Here is a 10866-nt window from a genome sequence, read left to right on the forward strand (position 1 = left end):
TTCTGTCCTATGTCTTTTCAACAGTGACTCTCCTTGCGGCGGATAAATGGGCTGAAGACCTTGCCAGCAAACTCAAGGCGAGTGAAGAAGCTCGCGAGAAAGCTGAAAAGGAAGCCTCTTGTATTGAAGATCTTCGAAAGAGGCTTCACGAAGCAGAGACTGCTCTAAGTGACAAAATCACTCAGCATGTCGCTCGTGAAGGAAACATCGCCTCCCGCCTTGAATCGTTGAATCGGCATTTTGTCAGTAAGTTCGCTAATCCTACCTTCGTTCTTTTCACTGGTTTTCCACCCCTTCTTCTTGTTGAGGACCCGAACTTTTGTTTTAGCAGGGAAAATGAATCAGGATTTTGTGCTGGAAAAGCCTGAAGACGGCCGTCTTCTCGACGCGTTGTCTCTTCTTGAGATTCATGCGGACCTGGTTCACCGTAGCATCTTTGACGCCTAGGCTGCGTTTTCGCGCTTGTTCCCTTATTTCTTTCCGAAGAAAAAGGAACCCGACACCTTTGTTGTTCTTGCCAAAAGTTTTGTCCCCCAAGACCTTGGGCTTGCTCTTCGCCAAGAAAACTTGAAGATTGGCGTGGAAGGCACTATAGCACTGGTTGCCGAAAGCCAGCAAAACGTTGACTGGGCAAAAGTTGGCGAAGCCACAAAGCTGAAGCAGGACAAATGGCCATTGATGCGTGTAGTTGACACGTCCGTTGGGAACCCCAAGAGGAAGGTGTGATGCGCACAGTAGCAAGTTTCCCTCAGTAAGAAACCAAGGTTTAATCGAACCAGTAGGAGTCAAGAAGCACGTTGAAGGTTGATGGCGGAGGAGTGTAGTGCGGCGCAACACCAGGGATTCCGGCGCCAACGTGGAACCTGCACAACACAATCACAGAACTTTGCCCCAACGTAACAGCGAGGTTGTCAATCTCACCGGCTTGCTGTAAACAAAAGATTAGATGTATAGTGTGGATGATGATGTTTGTTTGCGAAGAACAGTAAAGAACAATTGCAGTAGATTGTATTTCAGATGTAAAGAATAGGACCGGGGTCCACAGTTCACTAGTGGTGTCTCTCCCATAAGATAGCAGATGTTGGGTGAACAAATTACAGTTGGGCAATTGACAAATAAAGAAGGCATAACAATGCACATACATATATCATGATGAGTACTATGAGATTTAATCAGGGCATTACGACAAAGTACATAGACCGCCATCCAGCATGCATCTATGCCTAAAAAGTCCACCTTCAGGTTATCATCCGAACCCCCTCCAGTATTAAGTTGTAAACAACAGACAATTGCATTAAGTATGGTGCGTAATGTAATCAACACAAATATCCTTAGACAAAGCATCGATGTTTTATCCCTAGTAGCAACAGCACATCCACAACCTTAGAACTTTCTGTCACTGTCCCAGATTTAATGGAGGCATGAACCCACTATCGAGCATAAATACTCCCTCTTGGAGTCACAAGTATCAACTTGGCCAGAGCCTCTACTAGCAACGGAGAGCATGCAAGAACATAAATAACATATATGATAGATTGATAATCAACTTGACATAGTATTCAATATTCATCGAATCCCAACAAACACAACATGTAGGATTACAAATAGATGATCTTGATCATGATAGGCAGCTCACAAGATCGAACATGATAGCACAATTAGGAGAAGACGACCATCTAGCTACTGCTATAGACCCATAGTCCAGGGGTGAACTACTCACACATCGATCCGGAGGCGATCATGGCGATGAAGAGACCTCCGGGAGATGATTTCCCTCTCCGGCAGGGTGCCAGAGGCGATCTCCTGAATCCCCCGAGATGGGATTGGCGGCGGCGGCGTCTCTGGAAGGTTTTCCGTATCGTGGCTCTCGGTACTGGGGGTTTCGCGACGGAGGCTTTAAGTAGGCGGAAGGGCGGAGTCGGGAGAGTCACGGGGGTCCCACACGCTAGGGCCGCGCGGGCCCCCTCTAGGCCGCGCCGCCCTAGTGTGGCGGCGCCCCGTGGCCCCACTTCGTCTCCCCTCCGGTCTTCTGGAAGCTTCGTGGAAAAATAGGCCCCTGGGCGTTGATTTCGTCCAATTCCGAGAATATTTCCTTACTAGGATTTCTGAAACCAAAAACAGCAGAAAACAGCAACTGGCTCTTCGGCATCTCGTCAATAGGTTAGTGCCGGAAAATGCATAAATATGACATATAATGTGTATAAAACTTGTGAGTATCATCATAAAAGTAGCATGGAACATAAGAAATTATAGATACGTTTGGGACGTATCAGCCATCTCTGATCAGGGCCGCAAAGCCCCACTCAAAGAAGATCCTGGCCTTCCTCGGGTACAAGCCAACGCCTTCCTCCAGTTCCGCCAAACCGGAGGTCAAGTAGACCGCCCTGCCTATCTTTTGTCTCTTTTTTCTTTCTTTTGACGCCTGTCGCCATAGATGTAGCTTGTGACAGCATATGGTTGGTTCACTAGGATCCAACCTCTTGTAAGAACCATGTAAATATATTGAAAATCAATGGAAGTCTATTTTGCGTGATAATTGATGTCGAAATTTTCTTTCCAGTTGGTATTTGACAACTATACTTCAACTCCTCGTCCCTCCGATGCTTTGCCTGCTTCCTCTTACTCGAAGAAAATGTTAGCCGATGACGAATTCATTGAGGATTCTTCGAGTACGGGTCCAGCACATGACTTGGAAGAACTTCGCCAACAACTTCAATCGATGAAGAAACATGCACTCGTAATAATGGAGCAGTCTCGAAGATCATCTGAGAGGGAGAAAATTGCGCAACAGCAAGCGCAGGAAGCTATAGCTTCAAAAGAGGCCGCAGTCGCTGAAGCTACACAGGCTACCTCCCGAGAGAATGGCGGGTATACTTCTCAAACTTAAACTTCCTTTTCTATTTGCTTGTTTCCTGTCTCTAACTGGTGTGCTGTCGTCAAATAGGTCCCTTTTTGGACGCCGCTGCCGAAGATCAACGGGTTGACACAAGATCAAATTTCCTTGTTAATCTGGCACTGGACCATGGCTCCCTTTTTTGGGCTACACCTGAGCGTACCCGACAAATCGTCAGGTTTCAAGATCGTGCGTGTCAAGTTCGTGAGTTCCTTGAATTTTGTACCAAAACGTTGTCCATGGTCTACAACTCCATGTTCCCTCGAAATATTCAGCCTAAGACCCTTCCTGAGCTGATGACCAAGTTTAAGGACTCGCACCGAATCCATGGTTTTGTAAGAACTCAACTAGTAGCTGGTGCCAGATTTGCCCTTATTATGCTTCAGATCTGCCACTCAAAACTGGATATGACCAAAGTGGTTGAAACTGTCCATACCAAGCTAAGGCGACGGCGGAGAGGTGTCGTTAAAATCGATGCGGTAGTTACACCAGTGGCTGAAGAAATAATTGGTGACCTTCTTCGAATGGATGCCGACTTTTTTGCAGATGGCCATTATGCCGATTTTCTGGGTGCCTCTGCCGAAGAAGACAGAATAAACATTGATGATCTGTTAGGTCGCGACTAAATCTATTTCTTCGATAGATAGCTTATTTTGTCGAAAGAACCTATAACTTGCTGTATATATATTGTAAGACAACGATATGTATTTTTCTTTCCCTAGCCCCCGAGTGTCTCGGTGGCTAATGTCTTTATTTTTATTGTGTTTGCGAGGTATTTTAAACAAAGGCAAATAATTTTTATTGAGTGTATATTGTATTTGCGGGTACGAGCCCCCGAGCCTGTCGAAGAAAAAAGATGTATATCTCCAATATCTTTATTATATTGCAGCACCGCGAGTCCGCCTCATTAAAAACCTTCCAGCCCCACTCGGTGCCCTGAAAGGAAAAGAGTGCGTCTGAAAACTCGCGGGCGTTTCAGTACATTGTATGTTTATATATATATATCTTGACTTAAGCGTAGAAATGCCTAAGTTGCGCCATGTTCCAGAGATTTGGCTCGGCAACCCTTGTCTTCTTGTCCTTTATCCTGTATGCTCCTCCCTCGATTACTTTGGTGACGATGTAAGGGCCTAGCCATGGCGACTCGAGTTTTTCATGGCTGTCTTGCGTGAGCCGAAGAACTAAGTCGCCAACCTGGAAAGATCTTGGCCGCAATCGTCGACTGTGATAATTTTTCATATCTTGTTGATATTTGGCGACTCTTGACAATACTTCGTCTCGAGCTTCGTCGAGCGCGTCCATATCATCTTCTAGTGCCTTTCTTGAGGTTTCTTCGTCAAATTCCGCCACTCTCGGAGAATTGTGTTCTATTTCTATCGGCAGCACCGCCTCAGCTCCATGAACCAGGAAAAATGGGGTTTCCTGTGTTGCAGTGTTGGGTGTTGTTCGTATGCTCCATAGCACGCTAGGTAACTCCTCTGGCCAGGTGTGCCGGGCTTTTTCCAATGGTCCTAACAGGCGTTTCTTGATGCCGTTGCAGATGACGCCGTTTGCTTTCTCGACTTGACCATTGGTTTGCGGGTGCGCAACCGACGCAAAATGTAGCTTGATACCTACTTCTGCACAGTAAGCTTTGAATTCCTTTGACGTGAAATTGCTACCATTGTCTGTGACGATGCTATGAGGAACTCCAAACCGGAAAACGATGCTCTTGATGAATTTGACCGCTGATGCTGCATCTGGCGAATTTATTGGTTTTGCTTCAACCCACTTGGTGAACTTATTGACAGCTACAAGCATATACTCGTATCCTACTGGCCACGCCTTGTGCAATTTTCCCACCATATCAAGACCCCACTGGGAAAAGGGCCACGACAAAGGTATTGGCATCAGTTCTGCTGCCGGAGAATGAGGTTTTGCGGCAAACCTTTCACACGCATCACAGGTACGCACTATGTCCTTTGCATCCTCAATGGCTGTCAGCCAATAAAACCATGCTCTGAAAACCTTGGCCGCAATAACTCGACTGCTTGCATGGTGTCCGCATACTCCCTCGTGCACATCCTTTAAAAGCACCCGACCTCCTTCAGCTGTGACGCATCGCTGCAAGACTCCCGATATACTTTTCTTGTATAGCTCGCCCTTAACCACAGTAAAGGCTTTGGATCGTTGAATAACTCGCCTTGCTTCCACTGGATCTTCGGGTATTTGCTGCCTCGACATATATGCAATATAAGGCTGCATCCACGGTACTTGTACTACCATTACCTCGTGCGACTCTTCCTCATCTCTAGGTGCGCCTGCCTCGAGGGCTGCCGAAGCTCCCGAGCCTTTTGATACGTCTCCGACGTATCGATAATTTCTTATGTTCCATGCCACATTATTGATGATATCTACATGTTTTATACACACTAGTTGAATACCCGTGCGCTGCCACGGCCGTTAAGTTTTTGTGTCGTCCCACATGTCGGGTGCTCAATTATAGCGTAGCCCATGCTCTGTTATCTCTAGCAGTTAATATTGATTATAGAAAACAGTTGAAAATCTGTTTATTCATGCTCAATGCATGTAATGTAACCAAACCTAAAACCAGTATCACTACAAGGATCCTTCGAATAAACTATGCCAAGTGCAGACCAAGCAGGAACCTCGTGGATTCACATTATTCTAGTTAATAGTTACCTCAGATACATCAATATTAACCAAAACATGTATGAAATCATGTTTCCAACATATTTAGCTCAAATTCAAAAAGTGGCTACACTACCATCAAATCCACATATAATTGTCCGATCTCGCAGTTCAGTCAGTCCCTGCACCACCCCCTAGAATAATGTGAATCCACGTTCCTGCTTGGTCTGCACTTGGTATAGTTTATTCGAAGGATCCTTGTAGTGATACTTGTTTTAGGTTTGGTTACATTACATGCATTGACCATGAATAAACAGATTTTCAATTGTTTTCTATAATCAATATTAACTGCTAGAGATAACAGAGCATGGGTTATGCTATAATTGAGCACCCGACATGTGCCACGATCATTTAAATTTCTTTTCTCGCCACATATATAAATATAGTGCATGAAAGAATTTATTTTTGAGAATGATATCTACCTTTTTCGCAGTTTCTCAATGTTTTTTCTAATTATTTTCGCTTGTCCATGTCTATTGATATATCTTATGGATTGGTGCCATGTTCTGTCAAAACCATTCCAAATGGCCAAAATCTAAAACAAACAATGATATAGAGAGAGATGGACCTTATGCAAACAATAATTGTTGCCTTTGCAACCGTTAATGTAAGAATGGACATGCCAGCTCCGACCACATCTCAAGTGACGCATGCATTGCTACCAAAAAAATAAAGATATACTTGGATTCTGATCAAACTATAATATTTCATGTAAACGTGTGTCTCAACACATACGGCAAAAAACTTTGTCCGACTCTCGTTCCTCTCATTTGGGTCACTCATTTCTCTTATGCCCACACGGCTACACCTGGGATGATAAGGTATAGTCTTCCACCAACATTAGGCACTCCGTGTCCATCGTCTTTGACTACAACTCTAGGTATAGTCTTCCACCAACATTAGGCACTCCGTGTCGATCGTCTTTAACTACAGCTCTATCTCTCTGATATGTTGTCGCTCTCCTTGATCGGCCATTCTGCAATAACATTGAACACAAGAAAGATATGTTGAGAAGACTTTATCCTGAGCATAATAACACAATGTACGTACCGTCTCACTTTATCTCTCTATCAGTCGACTCTTCCATCACTTAATCTTCTCAAAAAATGCAAGACCATTGAATTATGTTTCTCTCTAACAGATGAACTGAAGGATACAAATAAGAGGCTGCGATTTGCCAAGGAAATAATGAAATCATATAATAACACACTTCCAAGGAAAAAAAAGGGTAAATCCAGTGGTAACTAAGAGTGATTCAAAAACGACATGTCCCTAACCTGTAGCCAGGCATAGCGCCCAGTAAACAACACTTTATTAGTAAAAAAATATTAGTGAATATGATATTGCAATTGTTGACCCAAAACAAACTCACCTGTTTGTAATTTAAGAATTGATAGTGTACATATCACCATTTTGCTAGCTTCCTATTGCGCTAACCAATAGCAAGTCTTACACTTAAAGCGCCAAAATGATCTTTGATACTCCTCATTCAAGGACCTCTCTGTACAGGGAGCACTTTCAATTGATTGATAGTGCATCTAATTGCCTAACAAACTGCTTAAGGAAAATTCAGTTCACATAAATGTCAGGGAAATTCTAAGCCAAAATTATTGCACTTGAAAACTTGAATGTTGCCAAAGTAACGAATATATTGTGACCATAATGAATGCTGAAGGAAAATTCTAAACCAGAAAATCCCATTTATTTAATAGCAGAAAATAATCTACATTACTACTAACCATAACGTCTAGGATATAAAAGGCAAGTTATGTACAGGTCATTGACATAGCTGCAAGTGAATTTATTGCAATATTCTCCTACTCAGATGCACCTCGGTAAATGCAAGCTCAAATTTCCGAAGAGTCTCACTCAAATTTCCTAAACATGGAAAATAATGTATTTTTAACACAAATTTGCAACCCAAATATGTATTTTAGCACAAACAAATGGCTTCCTCTCGGTAACCTGTCGCATACAGCAACCAAAATGAATCATGGCATCATTCTTACACATAAATAGCACGTCTATCTCACTCACTGAATGTATCAGCAAAGTATGTAAAAGTTAGAAAAATGAACTGCGGAAGAACATGAACATGGAAACATCTATTTCACACTCTCAGTTGGCCTTCTCTCAGTAACCTGCCGCATACAACAACATCCATACCTAACAGTATCATGGCACCATCCGTATATATAAATAATCTAAGCAAACCTGCGTACACATACATTAGGACATGGGTACTTAAGAATAGAGAGATGAGGTCTGGAAGTACAAGGGAACTCATCTGGCTGACAGCCATCGGAAATTGATAGTTAAAGAACTCCCGAAGCCAATATATCGCACACGACTCCAAGGTTCTCCTGAAGCAATTGACTGGAACCAGAATCAATACTACCTGTAAAAGAGGAAGAGCAGAAAGCATAGTCAATTAAGGTTCGAGGAGGAGAGGTAGTGTGCGATGAAGCTGTAGTCGAACGACCAATTGTGGCAACCTATACAGCTGTTGGATGGAACGAATACCCAGCCGTGAGGAGGGTCTCGACGTCACTGCAGGTCGCGGCCTGCAGTTGGATGGCCGGAGATAACACGGCGGGATTGCTACGGACGTACCAACCATCCCACCACCTCTAGCCATTTTTTTTAATATAGTAGAGATAAGTTAGAATACAAACGAATTGGATTTCAGTTTATATAAGTGTAGCTTTATATTCAATTCACTACTAACAAAGACAAATGAAAAAGACCACCTCATTTTCCTCAATCAACTGGAAGTAGTCTCCGTTGATTAGACCTGCTCTGCAGTATATCTTTGCCACTGGATTCGGTTCAGTCCGGATGAACAATTTGCAGTTCCATAGAAGTAGATAAAAGATTTTCGCACAAGTCTTTAGCTGTTGGATTAAGAATTTATTGGTTAATGTCAGGATGGAAAGGTTATTCGGTCAGCACCTTAAGCAGATATAATTTTGGTAGACTGTCAAGAATTTAAAGACCTTGTAAATGCCCATAAATATACAATTGGTGTTTCAGACCTTAATAACAATATGGCTCCTCAAAGAACTAAGGAAATGCCAATAAATATTCATGGAGCAGATATATAGAGTCTGTAAAGCCATCACCATCAATCAACTGCAAGAAAAGAAGAAAGAGAAACGGGGGATACAGGTGTTGAGCCTTATATGCTTTACCTACGCCATAGCAAATGCTTCCTGTATGCCTCCCTTTATGTTACTTCCTACAAAAATTTCATAGCTGGGCAAATATCATTAAATTCATTGATGGCTGCTAATGTCCAAAATCCTCATGTTAGTACGGTGAAGTTAATTTCAGTGTACCTTATCATCGGACCTTGCACAATGTTCTTCTTGCTATCAAGAACTTTATCAGTCATTGTTCTTGGGATCGAGACATCAAGATCCTTATTTTCCTAGTTACTCAGTTTGTTGTTGAGTGCACCAATGTCCTCTTTTCATTCTAGGAAGGATTCTTAGTCGGGCAAAAATTCTTAAACATATGACATTTATGACGAATTCCTGTTCTGTTTTCGATTCATACGTCTTCTTATGAGCGTTTTACTCACAAACGTTTAACAACACAACTGCAGCACCTCAACAACACCTTCAGTTATCCATGAATTTGAATCACAAGCTAAGAAAAAAAACAGGTCTGTAACTTGAACCGTAGGAGAGATCCGACCAACCTGCAATTTGTTGTGTGGCCGAGTGGCGTTCGATCTGGGTGCGGAGCAGAGGACCGGGGGCGCCAGCCCTGTGGACAGAGGGGACCGAGAGCATCTGGTTGAACTCGTACAACGACGGGTAGGGCGCCGGGTGCGGATCATAGGAGAGGGGGAGCTTCATGAATTCCTGACTTCCTCTCAAGTGGCAGCCCGCGCCGCCGGGCCAGCAAGCCCCATCCCCGACGCCGCCTTCTTCCCCCGGTCGCCTGAGCGTGTCCGTTCCCCTCCGGCTCCAGAACGTGGCCACCAATCTGCAGCACATCGCCTCTATCTTCACGCGTCCTCAGCTGTGGCCGGCGGATCTCACCCAGACTCGAGGTTATGGCAACCTGCTTTAGAGATCAAGTTAGCGACCAATGGAGTCAGAAAACGGGCTTATAATGCTGGCAGAAAACGAGCAGATCATGCGAGGATTCAATTCAGGTCTCCGATGTGGATTCAATTCAGGTCTCCGATGTGTTCGATCTCGTTTCTTAGGTCTGACTCTTGTGTATTCAATTCAGGTCATCCGTGGATTGGGGTTATGCCGTGGTCTCTTGTCGTTGAGGAGGGCGGGGTTCTCCCGCAGCTTCCGCTGGACGCCCGCGAGGTCGCCGGCGCGCACGAGGCCATGGATGGTCTCGGCCTTGGACGGCCTCGGCCGCCCGTTCTGGCTGCCCGGCACCGGCATCTGCTGCTGCTGCCTCCTTCCCTCCCCTTCCCCGTGCTCCAGCAGTCTAGCACCTCCCGCGCCGCCACGGCTCTCTCGATCGAGGAATGGTTTCGATTGTGGGGAGCGACGAGGGGTGGAGGGAAGAATCGCACAAGAGGGCCGCATCACGGATATGCGCGGAGGCGGCGTGGAGGTTGGTCGCGAGACGAATTGGGGAGGCAGCCTGGAGTCGTGGGAAGCGGTTTAGTATTTTCCTGTTTGCGGTTTTTTTTCCGGACGATGAAGGTGGGGGACGGGGACGCGGGCGATTTGTTTCCAGAGGGAGGGTAGCACACGATCTACCATGGGACACCACCTCTAGCCATTTAATATAGTAGAGATTATATGTTATTATTATGCGTTTTCCGGAACTAACCTATTGACGAGATGCCGAAGGGCCAATTCCTGTTTTCTGCTGTTTTTGGTTCCAGAAATCCTAGTAAGGAAATATTCTCGGAATCGGACGAAATCAATGCCCAGCATCCTATTTTTGGACGAAGCTTCCAGAACACCCGAGAGCCGCCAGAGGAGGGCCCTGTGGGCCCCAGACGACAGGGTGGCGCGGCCCAGGCCTTGGTTGTGCCCCCCTAGTGTGTCGTCGCCTCGTCGACCCTCCGACTCCGCCTCTTCGCCTATATAAAGGTCCCTGACCTAAAAACCACGATAAGTTCGACGAAACCAGAGAAAACCTTCCAGAGCCGCCGCCATCGCGAAGCCAAGATCTGGGGGACAGGAGTCTCTGTTCCGGCACGCCGCCGGGACGGGGAAGTGCCCCCGGAAGGCTTCTCCATCGACACCACCGCCATCTTCATCACCGCTGCTGTCTCCCATGAGGAGGGAGTAGTTCTC

General features: G+C 45.2%; 1 long non-coding RNA gene across 3 annotated transcripts; it reads right to left on the reverse strand.

Annotated features, from left to right (window-relative positions):
• Positions 1 to 6239: 6239 nt before the first annotated feature.
• Positions 6240 to 10293, reverse strand: LOC127313226 (uncharacterized). Of its 3 annotated transcripts, XR_011748257.1 has the most exons (3): positions 8335 to 10292; positions 8108 to 8214; positions 6240 to 7982 (listed from the first exon to the last, which is right to left on the reverse strand). It is a non-coding gene; the product is annotated as an uncharacterized lncRNA (long non-coding RNA). The 3 variants fall into 3 exon arrangements; XR_011748256.1 differs by having other exon boundaries at positions 8108 to 10293; XR_007858842.2 differs by having other exon boundaries at positions 8080 to 10293.
• Positions 10294 to 10866: the final 573 nt, after the last annotated feature.

Source organism: Lolium perenne, chromosome 7 (assembly GCF_019359855.2).
Source record: "Lolium perenne isolate Kyuss_39 chromosome 7, Kyuss_2.0, whole genome shotgun sequence".
Lineage (NCBI taxonomy): Eukaryota > Viridiplantae > Streptophyta > Magnoliopsida > Poales > Poaceae > Lolium > Lolium perenne.